Here is an 18,392-nt window from a genome sequence, read left to right on the forward strand (position 1 = left end):
GACCAACCTGTGATCCAGAAATGGATTCATTCTCCCTTCAGCTGGCAGATTGGCAGGCACATGTGAGACTGTCAAAAGTGATATCTGTGTGTCTGTATGCCTGTCCTTCCCACAAACCTAACCCCATCTTCCACTTTCCCTCTCCTTCCCTACCCTCTTCTGGGAAGTACTTTTGTTGTCATCAATGCCCGCTTCATCTGGTTTTAAATAAGAGCTGGGAGCCTCTACAACATTTTGCTGTGGTTCTTACTTCCCTCCCATTGCAGTAGAAGCCTTGATGTGGGGCCAAGGCTTTTTCTTTGATTATAGGTCTGCTGATTTTAATTTCCTAACATTTTTCTTGCATTGATTATACCTTAATGATTGCATTTTCTAGGTTCCCTATTTCAATTTTGCTAAAGTAGAAATAAGATTTAAGAAGGAATCCTTCTAGATTTTAACAATTTATTTTCTATTCTTTTAGATTTGTCTAACCCATATTTGCCTTGATAGCTATTTATTTATTTATTTATTTTAATTTATTTGACAGAGATAGAGACAGTGAGAAAGGGAACACAAGCAGGGGGAGTGGGAGAGGGAGAAGCAGGCTTCCCGCTGAGCGGGGAGCCTAGTGTGGGTCTCCATCCCAGGACTCTGTGATCATGACCTGAGCCAAAGGCAGACGCTTAATGACTGAGCCAGCCAGGCACCCTTGATAGCTATTTTAAATGATATGCTTTTATCAGGTCTTCTCAACGTGTTCAGTGTTTTTGCATAAAAACAACTCCTGCCTTCACTGTCATATTTCATCACGTTACCTAATATTTGATTAAATTATATAATTACAATAACAGGCCCAACAGGCATAAACAGGTTTGGGAATAAACGTAATTGTTGAAACAGTTGGAAGAAATGCATGGGGCATACTAGAGAATAGCCTCCTGGTCTTGAGGATTCATTATGTATGGGCTCAGTCCTGAGTTAAACAAAGGGACAGAACTGGGGAAGTGGAGTTCAGTTATGAGAACTTCTGACTCTGTACTCTCCACATTTTCTTCATTTTACAGGTGAGACCCCAGGTGGTTACTTGACTTGCCCAAGGTTGTCAAACTAGTTGGAGCCAACCTGGGTGTCCTGACTCTCAAGCCAGAGTTTTCCCATGGTACCAATGGAGGACTGATACCCTAACCCTTTTTGAATGCAGGTTTATAGAGTGTACTTTGATTTATTACCACAAAGTATCTGTCTTGATGCTTACTTTACCCATAGTTTTTATGTTAGTGATTAACAAACATATTTAAATTCTCCTTGATATCAAAACTGATCCTTCTTTATTATAGGGAGTTAATCCAGGTCAAAAAAATTATCAATTTTTTTCTTTAAATGACCATAACTAATAAGAGAAAGAGACTGCATGGAAGAATTTTTCAGTAGGGCTTGTCTTCCTTAGCAACGAACCTGCTTCTTCCTTGCCCTCAGCCGCTCCCCCTGCTTGTGCTCTGTCACTCTCTCTCTGTCAAATAAATAAATAAAATCTTAAAAAAAAAAGAACATTTAAAGGGTGTAGACCTCAGAGAAAGCTACTTGCATCAGCACTGTAAGGTTTATATTTATATGTTCTCTTTCACAAAGCATATGTGCTAACTTTCCTAATATCAGATGGAAAGACTTTTTTAAAAATCACTTTCCTTTTCCTGCCCCTTTCTTCCAATGTTTACCTCTTGCCCCACCCCCTCTCAGAAGACATTTGATGTTGCCTAGAGTCAAAATGTACCTACACCTTGGCAGTTAAAAATAAAATCAAAATCATTAGGATGAATATGAAGGAGGTAGGAAAATGCTGTACTCAAATACAGAAGTAAAAATGGTTTTGTTATAATTGAAAATTGTATTGAACCGAACTTCCTCATAGACAAAGCAAAATAAGACATTTGGGGGTACATTGTTTTGTTTTGTTTTTTTTTGCTGAAGGGAAACATCAGGTCTTCTACAGGGACATTTCTACCAAGCACTTCATTATAAGCCAATAACCCTTATGTAAATGAAGCTGAATAACCACCTAGAGCAGGATATTGGTTCATACATTAGATCTGGAGAAACCATACTATAGTCTAACTCCATTCTTTGTTGATGGGGAACAGAAGTCCAAAGAAGATAAGCAATTTACCAGCCAACAAGCTTGTTGGTGATATTACCAGCCTGGAACCAATGTCCCTTTATACTGACCGGGGTCCCAGAGCACTGTTGTTTAGAAATCAGGTCCAGTCCAGATATGGTCCAGTACCATACTTCATTATTGGGCAGTGGGGACATGGACTGTCAAGTGAGTGGGATTTAGATTTGATGAATCTAAATCATCAAATATGCAGAAGAGGGTTTTTTCTTTAAGGGCTTCTCTTTCCACTAAGAAGGAAGACAGAGGGTGGACCTCTGTCACAGGTTCTTGTCAAATCACTGTGGAGGAGAAAACTTGAATAATGGGTGCTCTTTTTATACCTGTTTTTAAAATACTTTGTCAAAACTTTCCATTCTTTTGTCAGAATTAGTAGCAAGGTATGTTGTATCATAAGACAGTGAATTTATCAGAGAACTTCGGGCAGGGGTCAAGCTGTAAGCTGGCTGTTTATTGCCCGAAAGGCCAGGTCTAAGACAATAGGGAGAGTGCTCCAAAGGGGGCATTTGCTTCCCAGCTCCAGCTGATTTTTGTCTTGTGAAAATACAAGTATACATTGGACCATCTAGTGTTCTAGTGTTTGCTGAAGGGAAACATATCAGGTCTTCCACAGGGACATTATTACCAAGCACTTCATTATAAACCAATAACCTTCTTCTAGTGTTTTGAGAGAAGCTGGAAGTCTGGATTATTAAGTCTCCTGATCTTAAATGCTGGCAACTTCCTTCTTACACATGCTCAAGCCAGAAACCTTGGAGTTGTCCTTGACTCCTCCCTTCCTTTTAAAACCTACATCTAATCTATCTGGAAATCCTGTTGGGTGTACCCTCAATATATATTCATAATCTGATCACTTCTTACAGATCTCTGTTGTACTACTATAGCCCAAACCACCATTATCTCTTTCCAGGATTATTGCAATAGCCTCCCAGTTGGTCTCCCTTCTAGGCATGCCTTCCCATAGTCGGAGAGATATTATTGAAGCATAAGTCAGGTCTTGTTGCTTTTCTTTTCACAACCATCCAAAGGCTTCCCATCTCACTTAGCAAAATCGAAAGTCCTACCAATGCTCCATGAGACTCTCTAACCTCACCTCTGAAGCCACATTTGTCCTCCTGTCTTTTCCTTAGATACACCTGCTCATTTCTTCATCATGACCTTTGCCTTTGCTCTTCCCTTGCTGGGAATGGTTTTCCCCAGGTGTCTCCATGACCCAGTCAGCTCCTCTAATCCCTTGCTCAAATGTCATCTACTCCATAGGCCTTCCTTGGCCACAGTATCTAAACTTGTAGCCACACGCACACACCCTCCCTCTCTACTTCTCGACGTTGCTTTATCTTTAGTACATATCATGATCTCATATACTATGTATTTTCTTCTTTGTTACCTGTTTTCCATATTAAAATATAGTTTCCAAAAGGGTAAGGACTTTGTTTTTGTTTGTTTGTTTGTTTGTTTGTTTGTTTTTAAAGATTTTATTTATTCATTTGACAGAGAGAGATCACAAGTAGGCAGAGAGGCAGGCAGAGAGAGAGGAAGAAGCAGGCTCCCCACCGAGCAGAGAGCCCGATGCGGGGCTCGATCCCAGGACCCTGAGATCATGACCTGAGCCGAAGGCAGCGGCTTAACCCGCTGAGCCACCCAGGCGCCCCAGGACTTTGTTTTTTGTATATTTGTTCATTGCTGTATACTTAGAATCTAGAAATGTGTCTCACACATAGTGAGTGCTCAGTAAATGCTTGATGAATGAATGAATCTAAAAAACCAATTTCTTCAACTCTAGGCCAAACAAACTCTTCAGTGGGCCATATCCACCCTAGACCCTCTTTGACCTAGGGTCAAAAAGAGTAAGCACTTACCCAGTTGCACATAGTAGCTTGGAGACAAGCACATGACTGCATCATGACCCCTACCCTGCTCAGGAAACCATAGAAGAGCTCTTCCACTCCACTCTGCTCATTGGGTCTCCTACTTCCATTCTGCTGAACTTTAATGCATCCTTATCATTATATGCCACAACAGTTTTTCCCAATACATTGATGTTTAGAATATGGAAAGTGTTATTTGAATTAGTTCAGCCTCCTGAGTGAACTTCCAAACCTCTGAAGGTAGGAAACATTTGAACAATATGACTTGCTTTCTCCACAAAGCAGTGTTTAGAGTTAGACAAACAATGAATTAAGAGGGAAAAGCTTATGTAAAGACACTCAGGTGGAAAAACGCTTTGTGCTTTGGAAGAGAACAAATGAAAAAAACTAGAGAAATGGGAGCAAGTGGTAAGAAAAGACACTGGAGAGGTAGGCAGGGCCAAAAATTGTAGAACAAGGTAAGGAATTTGGATGTTATTGTTAAAATCCAATGGAAGACTCAGAAATCATTACTATAAACTATATATAGTGATAATTTTTTAATATAACTTTTTACTTAAGTATGACACATATACATCCTGGGGATGTTTTCAAGTAAATCTGTCAATTATTAGTGGTTATTTCAGCACCCAGACAGCCTTCCTTTTGTTTAAAAAAAATTGGGGGGGACTTAAATGACTGAAAAAACTAGTTTATTTTCACATTTATAACAAAAATATGAAAATTTATTTTAAAAAATCTGACTAAAGGGGTACCTAGGTTCAAGCCCTGCATCAGGCTTGCCACTCAGCAGGGAATCTGCTTGTCCCTTTCCCCCTACCCCTCCCCCTTCTCATGCTCTTTCTCTGTCTCTCAAATAAATAAACAAAATATTTAAATAAATAAAAATATCTTATTAAAATAACTAAATGTATTTATTTGTATAGAAAATAAGTTTTGTTTTAGTTATAACACTAGATTTTGGTTATGATTGTTCAATAAAGTAATGCTTCCCAGGCACAGTCTTTTTAATGGTATCTACTTTAGTTAAATACATTAAATGCTAAATGGTCATTCATTTTACTGTTGTATTTGCAACTTTGCCAAGTTACTATCACATTGAAATATATAGCATTTTGCTTCTAAAATAATAATTATATATACTTACACTATACCAAATGTACATTAATTACAGTTTTTATAAAAGGTGTAACTTGTCCTTGAGCTCATGGTTTATTGGGCCTATGTATTCCAATCATAAAAAGGGATCAAATATTGAGCAGTTTACTAACATTCTATAGAAGATAGAACAAGGCTCTTTTAGTTCAGCATATGAGAACAGTAAAACGTTACTGAAGTTGTTTTGTTTTGTTTTAACTTTGGAATTGCACAAGCCAAACTGAGCCACTTAGAGGGATTTTGTAGCTTGACCTTTGCCATCTGGTGACTAAAAAGGCAGATTCTGGAATGTGATAACATTTGAGATATGAAGAATCCAAGCAGATTCAAGCTATAGGTAATCTGGAAAGCTGATGGAAAAACTGTGTTAGAACTAATTTTAGAAAGTCTTGAAACATTCACAGCCCACTGTGACATAAGTGAGAACTGTATGAAGAAAAATTTAAGAGCTCTTTGTAGCCTTCTCACCACTGATTTTCAGTAGCATTAATGGAAATTATAGAATTAGAAAAATTCAGAACTAGAAAGGACCATAGAGACTCTCTTTTACAGATGAGGAAACTGAGGCCCAGAAGGTACCAAAGACTTGCTCAGAGTCACATAGCTAGAGTTAATGTAAGACTGAGGTTGGGATTTGGAGCTCCTATTTTCTTGCTCAGTATTCTTTTCCATACTTTCTTGGGCATTTTTTGACCATATAGTCATTGGAGTTGTACCACAATAGAATGAGCTGTCTTAGGTGAAGAAGGGGAATACACTGCCACCAGAAGTGAGTGATCAGGCAAAAGCTAGAAAATAGCTACCTGGCATGCATGCTGATTTTCCTCATAGAGGAAACTTGTACTCTAAGAGCTTTTGCAACTCTAATTTTAATAAAGTTTAGATGCTTTTCATCATATTTGTAGTAGGTAATTATTTGTCCTTCTACTTCTAAAAATTATTGTTCACTCTAATTCATGCATGCGTTATCCACTCTAGTCTTTTCTCAGAACCTGTCTTCCCTTTGACGGCATCTGTTCCAAAGTTGCTTAGTAATACAGTGTGACCAGAGAGCAAGCCAAGACTCTAAGCTCTGTTCACCACTTGGAATGATGAGTAATCACTGTACCTATAACTAATTTAAGCTTCTACATTTGACAAAAACCCAGTAACTGATTTTCCTTTGCCACACGAATACAAACTAGCCACAGAGTTAGATCCATAGCATTGAAATCAGCTTTCCTATTGTGCAGCAAGGACTTGGAATGGTAAAAGCAGTTGGTCACTTGGAACCCAATAAGGGATAAATGATTTTTAAAGTAAATTGTGAGAAAATTTCTTGACTATGCAGTTATATATAGTCTATTCTTAGCTTAGAAATGAGAATTTATAGGTTTCTATTATATTATTAAATGCATGAGAACTAACTGATTAGAAATTTATTTGCCAACTGATAATGTCTGTGTGAATAGAAAATCTCTGCATACTGCTGTATTTTTTTAATATAAAATTATCTCTACCCATCCCATCTCCATCCATTTATCCAGCACTATAGAGCCTGCTTTTTAGCTATAATCTAGAAGGTAATTTCCCAGACATAAATATTTTTAGACTATGTGCTTAACAGTTGTACTTATAATAGAGAACTTCCAGAAAATAAATGATTCAGTCTCCTATGCCTTAAGGTAGCCCCTTTCTCCAGTGGAGACTGGGATGAATTATTCATTATAGTAGATATGTGGTCACATCACGGGCCCATCTCCATAGGGTTAAAACTGGGTCCTACACTTCCATCCTGAAGTCCTATGGGAAGATTTCCAGTATCCTCATTCCCCTCATTTCCACTGATCCTGGATTGATTTGGGAAGTGGAGTGAGGAAAGCGATGTTGGCAGGGTTTCATGTACTATCATAGTGATTCACTAAGGCAGTGAAGGACTCTTTTTTTTTTCAAACATGAAGGAAACTGAGAGCCCAACAATGAAGAAGCCATGTTACAGGACTAGAGAAGTTACGTAATACATAATCTCTAGGACCAACATAAAAACAAAACCTGAGACCCATATCGCCTGTATCCTGTGTGAGGTTTGTTGTTTTGTTGTTGTTGTTGTTGTTGTTGTTTCATGGTCACATTCCACCCTGCTGAAAACTCAAGCTAGGCTTTATTTCCTTTCCAAAGCTGACTGGACAGGAAGATTAGGCAGTGTATCTTATGTGAATTTACCTTTTTTTAGCACAAGAGAAAGACCCCTTAGGGCAGTGTTGATAAACTTTTCTTATAAAAGGCCAGATAGTAAATAATTTAGCCTTTGTCAACCATATGGTCTCTGTGGCAACTACTCAACTTTATGATTATAACACAAAAGCAGCCACAGGCAATACTGAACAAATGAGCAGGGCTGTGTTCCATAAAACTGTATTTAAAATGGGCACTGAAATTTAAATTTTATGTATTTCTCACATGTCATAACAAATTACCCTAATTTTTACTTTTTTCCAATCCTGTAAAGATGTAAAAATCTTTCTTGTGTGCTCTACAAAAATAGACTATGGACCAGCTTTTGGCCCACTAGCCATAGTTTGCTAACCCCTACCCTAGGGTAATAAATTGAAAAGCCCATAGGTGTTAAAACATGAAGAGATAGAATATGATACCTGAAGGACAGTTGATTTAAATGTGGTAGGGGAAATGACTATTGGGTATGCCTATGCAGAAAGAGTAGATGGTTGATTCTATTTTAGGTTGATTCTATTTTAGGTAATCTGGGTTAGTACTAGGTCAAATTCCACATTCTTTATTTTAATTTACTGTCTTAAAATTTATGAAACGCAGGTTTTAGCTAGCCTTAGAGAAGAAAAGTAGAAATAAGAAAAGGACATATGACCTAGAGTTTACCATATGGTACACAGAGCCAATAGGACATTTTATTAGGAATGGCAGCTGGTGGTTTTTATTGTCACTGAATCATAGGGAACCTTGTCTGAGCCAGGGAGGAGGCAGTCAGCCATATTCCTCCTTAGCACAAAGTACTGCATGTCATTGTAAAGCTCTTAATGAATATGTCTTCTGCCGTGCTGAAAGAACCCATAAAGATCTCTGTTTTTATGACATAAAAGCTATATTGGTAAACTTTAAATTTAAAAATCCCATAAACTTAAAACCATAAAGGACCATTTATTAAAACAGTATGAATGATTTACATGCAGTTGAATACAGCTTTTGTTGTTCTGTAAGTCAACTCACCTATAACAATTGCATAAGTGGTAGTGTGGTTGTTCATAACAAAGGAGTATTCATTATTATGATAATGATATAATTAACATTTTTTGAGCAGCTACTGTCTGCTGCTATCTAACATACATTGTCGCATTTATTCCCATCACAGCCCTACAAGGTAGCTATTATGCTCCTGTTGTGGATGAAATTGAGGCCTAGTCATATACAAACAAAGTAGCAGGGCCAAATCTTTGTCTCCCTGACATGAAAGTTTATGCTGTTTCCATTGTACCGTTGCCATGATAAGAAATGTTAGGGGGAAAAAACAGAATTTGGAAAAATCATCCTCAACTATATTGCTAACTATCCATATTTTATGTTAGTTTTACTCTGTGTGGCTATTGTACAGTAACAGAATAATTTCAACACCTTAAAACCTTAAAAACTCCCACAAGTTTTGTATTCTAACATTTGTGGTTTGTGTGTCCATTCATTGCTTGCAGTTTCTAGGCAGGCTGCAACCTTGAACTATTCACTGTCTGAACTTGCCCTCAAAGAATTCTTCTTTCCACCCTACCTCTATCAAGTGACAACCAATGAAAAACCCACAAACCCTGCAGCTGCAGCTCTGGAAAGTTTCCATCAAAACCCTCATTCCCACATCCCCTTTGAAAATCACAGAGCTTTCTGTTATCTTCTTGAAGGTCATGACTAATGTTTATAAAACTTCCACAGCAAACACTGTCTACAAGACCCGAATTCCTTAACTTTGAGCTCCATGTTAACTTACCTACACCAAAACATTTACTGCCCCTCAACTGCCCTACCCTAAATTCTTACCCCGTAACCTAGAAAGCAAATATGAGGTTAGGAGCATTCTAAATAGTCAGTGGGAAAACTGGAAAGTTTAATGAATTTCAGAAAGTACCTCATTGACCGATCAGAATTGAATGAAAATCCCTGTTATATTGAGAATATGAAGTGACTTACCCCTGTTCTTATCCATCTTAATTTTACTCTTTTTTTAAGATTTCATTTATTTATTTGAGAGAGAGGGAGACCATGAACAGAGGGAGGGGCAGAGGAAAAGGGAGAAGCAGACTCCCTGCTGAACAGGGAGCCTGCTGCAGTGCTTGATCCCAGTACCCCAGGATCATGACCTGAACCAAAGGCAGACGCCCAACCAACTAAGCCACCCAGGTGCCCCTGCCTAAATTTTATTCTTTCCATGAATGGCTTTTAGGTTTCAGAGGTCAAGAATGTAGTGTACCTATCTCAGAGGGAATAATTTCATTTTTTTCTAAATGTGGAAATGTAGTATAAAGGGAACTATTTTATGTATGACCAAGTGATACCAAAATCCAGTTTTTAGGAGCCTTTTCAGATGTGAATCATGTTATTTAATCCAGATCTTTGAAACCACAAGCAGACACACACAGTATGGATGTTTGATTGAAGAAATATGGTTGCTGTTATTCACCCTGCCATGCTTTATTTTGCTTACATTAATGACCCATTAATACACTTAAGAAAAAAAGTAAATTTGTCTCATCATCCATTGAAAATGACAGGACTGGATGCTGGTGATTATAGACACAAGACTCCATCAAGAGATAATTTCCTAATGATCACAACATTGATTTTTCTAGACTGTCTCATGAGTATTTCCAGGAATCCAGGGAGGAAAAAAAGCTGCAGCCAGGAGACAAAATGTGCTAATGTACCACTTATTGTCTGGAGAAAATATATGCTCATGGCAGCAGTAAGAAGTTATTTGGTCTGTATTTACTTAAAACATAGAGGCTGCAGAATGTTAGCATTCTGATTTTGCCCAGACATAATAGAATTCGCTAGCACTTTCACACTAGCTTTAGGAAGGAATGCACCTTTTGAATCAACATTGATTAAAAGGTTGTCATTTAGTTCCAGTAAACCCAAAGGTTCTTTCTGTTGCCTAAGTTACAGAGAAAGTTACTTGGGGCGTTAAATCCTACCTGAATTGACTGCTCTGGGTCACTTTAGCATATTTCCTTATCAGTAACACTGAGAAGACATGTTTTTTTAAATATGACAAAACATCTACTATTTAGATGAAATAGTGAATTCAGATCTGTGGTGGGGAAATGCTCATAATTAAAAAGAGACTGATAAAATATTGTTGATAAAGAATATCAATGTCAGTTTTCCTAATGGGAAGGTGGGATATGCTTTATAAGTCAAGACTTTTTGTTAAATAAACAGCCTCAGGAGAATGTCCACTCTCATCTGTGAACAGTGTATGCATGTACATATATCTGTTTGGGGTGGGGTTTTCCCCCAAAATAGGATATCTCAGTGACTGTAATTTTTTACTTTCCCTTTTTAATATTTTGACTATAAGTTATTTAAGTATCAGAAAACAACTTGGGCTGGGGCACCTGAATGGTACAGTCACTTATACATCTGAGTCTTGGTTTCAGCTCAGGTCATGCATGATCTCAGGGTCCTAGGCTCCACAGTCAGTGGGGAGTCTGCTTGAGTTTTCTCTCTGCCCCTCCCCCCATTTTCTCTCTCTCTCTCTCACACACACAAATAAATAAATCTTTAAGAAAAAAAGAATAAAAGAAAGAAAACAACTTGCACTGTCAAGAAAAGCCATCTTCATATATTTCCGAAGCAAGATGCTAGGTTTTTGTCTTTCTCCAAGTAGCTCTAAAGCCTATTTACTTTATTTTTGGGAGGGTTGTTCTAATATCATAAATGTATATACATTCAAAATGATTATCCACATTTTTTGTGTCTCAGGTTAATGCTTCAAGATTACATTAGTGGTATGGCAGTTAAAACCATGGATATTTTCAAGTCCCTTATACCAAATGTATCAAAAAATTAAATTCATAAATAAATGAGTGTTCTATAAGCATTTTTTTTCTTAAATTTTAAATGAAGAGGCATTCACATGAGCCTTATACTGCCCTCTGGTTCCTGGTATTCCAAATGCTTTGTCTTTTTTTCACCTCACCAAACTAATAAATTTTGCCATAGGGAAAGTAGAAACTTGTTTCATTCAGTTAAGGGAGTATTTTTTGATTGCCTTTAAATTGTTTCATTTGTTTTCATATCACTGTCACGTAATAGCTTTCCAAGAAAATTTTTTTATTATCTTTTCTTTTTTATCCATTTTAATATTAATCCATTATATCAAAATATTATAAATTCAGCATGTCAGTTCAAGACAACAATTAATGACATTTTATTCTTCTATTCTTTGAAATCTGCTGTGTATTTTTTTTTAAAGATTTTATTTATTTTTTTGACAGAGATCAGAAGTAGGCAGAGAGCGAGGAAGGGAAGCAGGTTCCCTGCTGAGCAGAGAGCCTGATGCGGGGCTCGATCCCAGAACCCTGGGATCATGACCTGAGCCGAACACAGAGGCTTTAACTCACTGAGCCACTCAGGCGCCCCTGCTGTGTATTTTATAGTCGGAAATATCTTAATGTGAACTAGCAAGTGCTACTTCACCTACATGTGACCAGTGACTATACAGTTGGATGGCACAGCTCTAGACCATGATATTCTAAGCAGTATGGCAGGATCATGGACCTTCACTGTTACTAATTTCCTTCAGAAAAACATGTTGTTACAGGGGTGCCTGGATGACTCAGTGGGGTAAAGCCTCTGCCTTTGGCTCAGTTCATGATCCCAGGGTCCTGGGATCGAGCCCCTCATTAGGCTCTCTGCTCAGCAGGGAGCCTGCTTCCCCCTCTCTCTCTGCCTGCCTCTCTGCCTACTTGATCTCTGTATGTCAAATAAATAAATAAAATCTTTTTTAAAAAAAAGAAAAACACGTTATAAAACTAGAGAGATTTAAGTAAACTGGAGAATTATTTGTTCTAACACCCATAAAATCAGGATAAATCTAAGAGTATTTTGATATGATCACAACATTTGTGAAGCCTCAGTTATGTTTATGGAATTAAAATTAATTTCTTAAATTTGGGGGTAACCAAAAATAAATGAAATGCCAAGGGAAGATCATGGCCATATTCTTCAGAATAATTTTTAGTCCCTGCCCCCATATTCTAGGGATATATTGAAACCTTCCTACAAAAAGCATGGATCCTTTTTACTCAGGAGCTTTATAAACATCTATTAATCTCTTAATCAAAGGATCTTGCTGAATAAATGTGAATTCGTTGGACATTTTCCCCACTCTGTTAACTAATACAGAATGGAAAGGAATTATTGTATGTATTTCTGGGAATGACAACCAGCCCTCTTCCGGTCATATGTACTTAGAACAATCTAGCCAGAGATTGGAATTTCAAATTATATATGGGGTCATCTGTTGGGATTCCAGAAAAAATAACTGGAAGACTCTGAGTTTCTATAAATAGAGATTTTAGAACAGCATAGCATTATGCTCATTAATTTTCCTTTCTCTCTGAGGCCAAGGGTATCTAAGAAAATCTGACACAGAACTAAAGCAATATTCTCAAGCCACTTATATGTAAGAATAAATTAAAATATGATATCAGCTAAAATTTCTGTATGTTTTTTATGTTTATGGAACAGATTTGAACTTCCTACATTTTTTTATTTACAAAAGTATGTATGTACCTTTGCACCCCTTTCTCTCATTTCTCCCACTCCAGTCTCTAGCAATCACCAGTCTGTTCTATGTGTATATGAGCTTGTTTTGTTTTGTTTAAGATTCTACATATGAGAGATTATATGGTATTTGTCTTTGTCTAACTTACTTCACTTAGCATAATGTCCTAGAGATCCATCCATGTTGTCCTGATAGCCATTTAAATTATCTCATTATTATGCAGAATTTCATATATGGAGAAAAAAAGAACCCACGTGACAGCTGCAGGGGTCATCAACTCATGGCCATCTTTATTACATCTGTATTCCTTTCCCCTATACTGGATTCTTGGGAAGCAAATCCTAGATATCATGTAATTTCCATGGATTGTCTATTATATGATTTGAGCTTTGTTAAGCTTTGAGGATAAAATGAATAAATAAGACATGGTCCTTGTTTTCAGAGATTTCATCAAATATCTGGCATAATAATGTTAATAGTCAATGTAATTATAATGCAAGTCAATAACATAGACCCAAACACTAAAATACCTGAACCAGTTCTCAACATAGCAAAACCTAACATAAAAGGAATAACCTTATATGAGTCCCTGGAACCAGTTTTATCAAGACCTTTTTAAAGCATAAAAAGTTTTCTGCTTCCTTTCATTACAAAGGCTTTAAAGCAGTGATGCCCAGTAGCAATGAGCACACATGGCACCAAGATTTTGGCTTCTAAGTCTCTTTTCCCACTACAGGGAGACAGTGCTCCTTGGAGAAATGACTCCAGGACTGGGGGAGGGAAACTAAGATGAACCTTGAAACATCTTTTCATGCCAGCATATTAAGTGCTCAGAAAACGGTAGGGATATGTCAAAAGGACCCAGGAACCAGCTTGAAAGGATTCCCACAAATCTGAAACAATTTGAGCAACAAAGTAACTAATAATAATAATAATGAAATATAATTCACAATATAAAATAAGAATCTGTGAGTTCATGAAAATAAATAAATAGATACTCCATGAATAAGAAGGAAAAGCTCTTTTTACAGTAGAATGGCAATTAATAAATGTGGAATGAATGATAGATTAGAAAATCATCATTGTGCAACCATCATGGATAAATTGATTCAAGCTAGAAGTATTCATGGTTGCTAAAACTAGAAAGGGAAAGTTAGTGAGAAACAGGCTATTTACATATCCCAGTGAATGTCTCCAAAAATTACTTATTAATCGCCATAGGAAATCGCTTTCGAAGGGAGAGACCTGGTAGTAACACATTAACCATGTGATCAAAATTACCATAAGGAATAATCAGATAAACTGACAGTATGTGCTTCTTGATGTTATGTATTGGATAAAAGATATCAGTGATATTCTTGCTTCTCAAAATGCATAATTAACTTAATATTAAGGAAATATCAGACAAACTCAAACTCAAAGATACTCTTAAAAAATGGCAGTGTCCCAAAATTTAAAGAAAAGCTGAGGAGCTATTTCAGATTTAAAAAACCAAAGACAGGGGCACCTGGGTGGCTCAGTGGGTTAAAGCCTCTGCCTTCGGCTCTGGTCATGATCCCAGGGTCTTGGGATCGAGTCCCGCATCGGGCTCTCTGCTCAGCAGGGAGCCTGCTTCCTCCTCTCTCTCTCTGCCTGCCTCTCTGCCTACTTGTAATCTCTGTCAAATAAAATAAATAAAATCTTAAAAAAAAAAAAACCAAAGACATGTGAAAACTAAATGGATGTGTGATCCTGGATTGTATCCTGAACTAGGGGGCGGGGGAATGCAGAAAGAACATTATTGGGACAATTGGAAATATTTGAATTAGGTTCTAGATTAAATAATAATATTGTTACTATGTAAGTTGCCTGATTTTGATGATTGCACTGCCATTAGGTAAGTGATTATGTTTGTTCTTAGGAACTATATGTTGGTAATATTTAAGGACAAAGGATATGATATTCACAACTTAATTAGATAGTTTAGAAAACAAATGATTTGTAATGGAAAGAATAAAATACAAAAGTAAAAAAATTTTAACAATTGGTAAAGCACTGGTGCATCAAAACGTTTTTGTGCTGTTCTTGCAACTTTTCTCAAGTTTGAAGTCATTTCAGAATTAAATTTAAAATACTAAAAGCAAATACACACATGTGCAACCACACAACAGTTATCTTCAATTTAAATAAAGCCAACTCAAAATATAGATCTTAAAGTCTTACCCAAAAGTAAACCAAGGAATATAAAATTGCTTTCTCCCAACAAATTTGCTATAAAAAAATTTTTAAATGGTAGTCTTCATGCTAAAAGTATAAAATTTGGAACTCCTGGGTAGCTCAGTTGGCTAGATATCCGACTCTTGATTTCAGCTCAGGTCATGATGTCAGGGGCATGAAATCAAACTACACATCAGACTCTGTGCTGAGCTTGAAGCCTGCTTAAGATTCTCTTCCCCTCTCTCTCCCCCGCCCCCACTTACATTCTCTCTCTCTCTCTAAAAAATAAAATAATGTGAAAATGAAAAAATTATAAAATTTATAAAATTTTAATAAACATTAAAGCACAGTTTACCAGACCCCCATCTATAAATTGAGGTATACCTGAATTTAGGTTTACCTCTGTCATCGTAAGACTTGCTGTACCCCTCTGGCTTGCTTTGGAAAGGTCCTCACACAGAGCTGCGTATGAGTGTATGCTTAAATGTTTTTGAAGAAAATGATGGTGGTGATACCCTGCCCCCAAAATACAGATAAGGCCTATGCAGATCTGGGGCTCTACTTCAGATTTCTCTCTTCTACTTACCTGAGTAGCTTTTCAGGCCACACAAAACCACATTTTAGATCAGCTCCTTCCACTATCTCTGAACCTCTTGGGTTTTTCCTTTTTTCCCCCTCTTTTCCTCTCATTAAAATATAACATTTATAGAAATAAGAATAGTAATGAATGTCAGAAAATATTGCTTTACTAATCACAAAAAAAAAAATGTGTAAGATATTTGGTTGTCCAAAAGCTGATTAGCTAAGACCCCATCTTTCCTTTTTCTTCCTTTTTTCTACCATTTTGCTACTCAGAGAATTGAAGTAGAAAGTAGAAATAAGCAAAATTAGTCAGTAAAATCTAGTTTCTTATAAACAGTTTGGTTTAATTTTAAAGTGAAGAGATATTATCTGTAATGACAAAAGATTAGAAATAACCTAGATGTACTTCCACAGGACTGGTTAATACTGGTGAAATACAGGGGCGCCTTCTGCTCAGGTCATGATCTCAGGGTCCTGGATTGAGCCCCGCATTGGGCTCTCTACTCAGCGGGGAGCCTGCTTCCCTCGCTCTCTCTCTCTCTCTCTCTCTGCCTGCCTCTCTGTCTACTTGGGATCTCTGTCAAATAAATAAATAAAATCTTTAAAAAAAAATACTGGTGAAATACAGTGCCTTCAAAAACAAAAACTGGATGGTATTAATGTATTGATATGGGAAGATCCCCAAAGTATATTGTTAAATCCAGAAAGCACAATACAAAACAGTATATAGTGAATGCTACCATTTGCATATTCTAAAAGGAATAAAGTCTATACACATATTTGTCTGCATATGTATAAAATGTCTCTGAAAAGATATATATGTACACAAAATTATTTGCCCAAAGAGATGATAATTTGGTGTTGAGGAACATGTCCATTAATTTTAGCATTAACAGAGCTGAAAAACACCTAAATTTAGTCCTTATAGAAGAAAATAGAAATTTATACTTTTTATCCCGTTTTATTACTATAGAAATTACTGCATAGTTAATTATATTGAGGGTTCATCAAACACAAATGTGCCACCAGATGTTTCACTGTAGTGATGAAAACCATTATGCATTTCATCTGTTTAAGTTAGGCTGGTTCATTTATTAACTTGATCTCAAAAAAACTTAGCAACATTTTTTCTTAAGTGTCTTGATCATAGTAGTATATCCTATGAAAAGGAATAGAATACTCACCTGCTATAGGAATATTAAAGAGCTGATAAGTATAAAGCTGATTTCAGTGTAGTTCTATCAAATATCAATTACATTTAGTACCCCATGGGAAATAGAAGGATAAAACTTACTTCAAATTAAATAGTGTAAGATTTAACATTTCTCTAATATGTGGAATACCAGGAGTATCTCAGGAAAGCCAAAAACCAAATAAGACCCAAGAAATTTTTTAGAAATCCAATAAAATCTAAAAGGATACCCTCCCTGGAGTTGATATTTTAATGTATCACCAAGATCTCATACTTCCCTTAAACAGGATACTAAATGGCACGTAGTAATTTTTCCCCTAATGGTTCTCTTTGTGGTTAACATTTTGTTTCTCCATCCACCTGCGTTTTATAAGTGGATAAATAGAATCACTCGGGGTAGTCTTCATGCTCTTTTTTCCTCCTACATCTGCCAAAGTCCGTGAGAAGTAGGAACCTACAACAATCTCTGGAACAGGTAACCATTTGTTACCACATAAAATTCAACAGAGAGAAACTCTTCTCTTGTGGCTTATTTGCATATTTTATAGTTCTTCTTAACTCCCTCTTTATAAAAGAAGAAAGTCATTATTATTCAACTAAGGACTACTCATTCAGCCCATAGGTAGTATATTAAAGCTCTCTCCACTGAGAATTATTTGTGTAGTTCCAGTTAATAACAGTGCATTATTATAGGGAAAAGTACACAGATGTGACAATGATGTTTTAGAAAGGCCTTAGTTAGCATCAAGAAACAACTGTCCATTTTTCTAGCAACCTGAGTAACTAAGTAGTGATTTGTACTACCTTCTTCACATCTGCTTCTTGCCCTCTTTCTTTTTTTCAGCACCTCTAGATGATTAATAAACTGAACATTATTTATATGCATTCTGGCAGCTATGGGGACTATAAAGGTTGACAGTATACAACATCACCCAATGTTATCATGAAACATCTTGGGTGTCCTATTACAGGGGGCTGTAACGTTTTGAGAGGTTGGTGTTGGGTTATACAGGTCCCTTGTCCTATCATAGTCAAGTTGATATTTTCTTAGGCCATGTAGCCAGTGGCTGGATAGGTATCCCCTCCAGTCAGGATTATGCCTTTTTTTTTTTTTTGAAGATTTTATTTATTTATTTGACAGACAGAGATCACAAGTAGGCAGAAAGGCAGGCAGAGAGAGAGAGAGGAGGAAGCAGGCTCCCCGTGTAGCAGAGAGCCCAATGTGGGGCTCCATCCCAGGACCCTGGGATCATGACCTGAGCCGAAGGCAGAGGCTTTAACCCACTGAGCCAGCCAGGCGCCCCAGGATTATGCCTTTAAAGAAGTAATTTATTTGCCTTAGGGAAGAAAGTACAGTCTCATTATCTTAAAAAGTAAAGTCTCATTATCAAAAGTCCGAAGACAGTTTTAATAACCATTTCATTCATTCTACTGTGAATTTTGCTGAAGGACCTATCC

General features: G+C 36.9%; 2 protein-coding genes across 5 annotated transcripts in view; one reads left to right on the top strand and one right to left on the bottom strand.

The window, feature by feature from the left end:
- Positions 1-18,392, bottom strand: part of FILIP1L (filamin A interacting protein 1 like) — a 311,063-nt gene that overhangs the window by 216,752 nt on the left and 75,919 nt on the right. The gene's annotated exons all lie outside the window — the stretch shown is intronic.
- CMSS1 (cms1 ribosomal small subunit homolog) overlaps positions 1-18,392 on the top strand; it is a 381,861-nt gene that overhangs the window by 216,462 nt on the left and 147,007 nt on the right. The gene's annotated exons all lie outside the window — the stretch shown is intronic.

The sequence above is a fragment of the Lutra lutra genome, chromosome 1 (assembly GCF_902655055.1).
Source record: "Lutra lutra chromosome 1, mLutLut1.2, whole genome shotgun sequence".
Taxonomy (NCBI): Eukaryota; Metazoa; Chordata; class Mammalia; order Carnivora; family Mustelidae; genus Lutra; species Lutra lutra.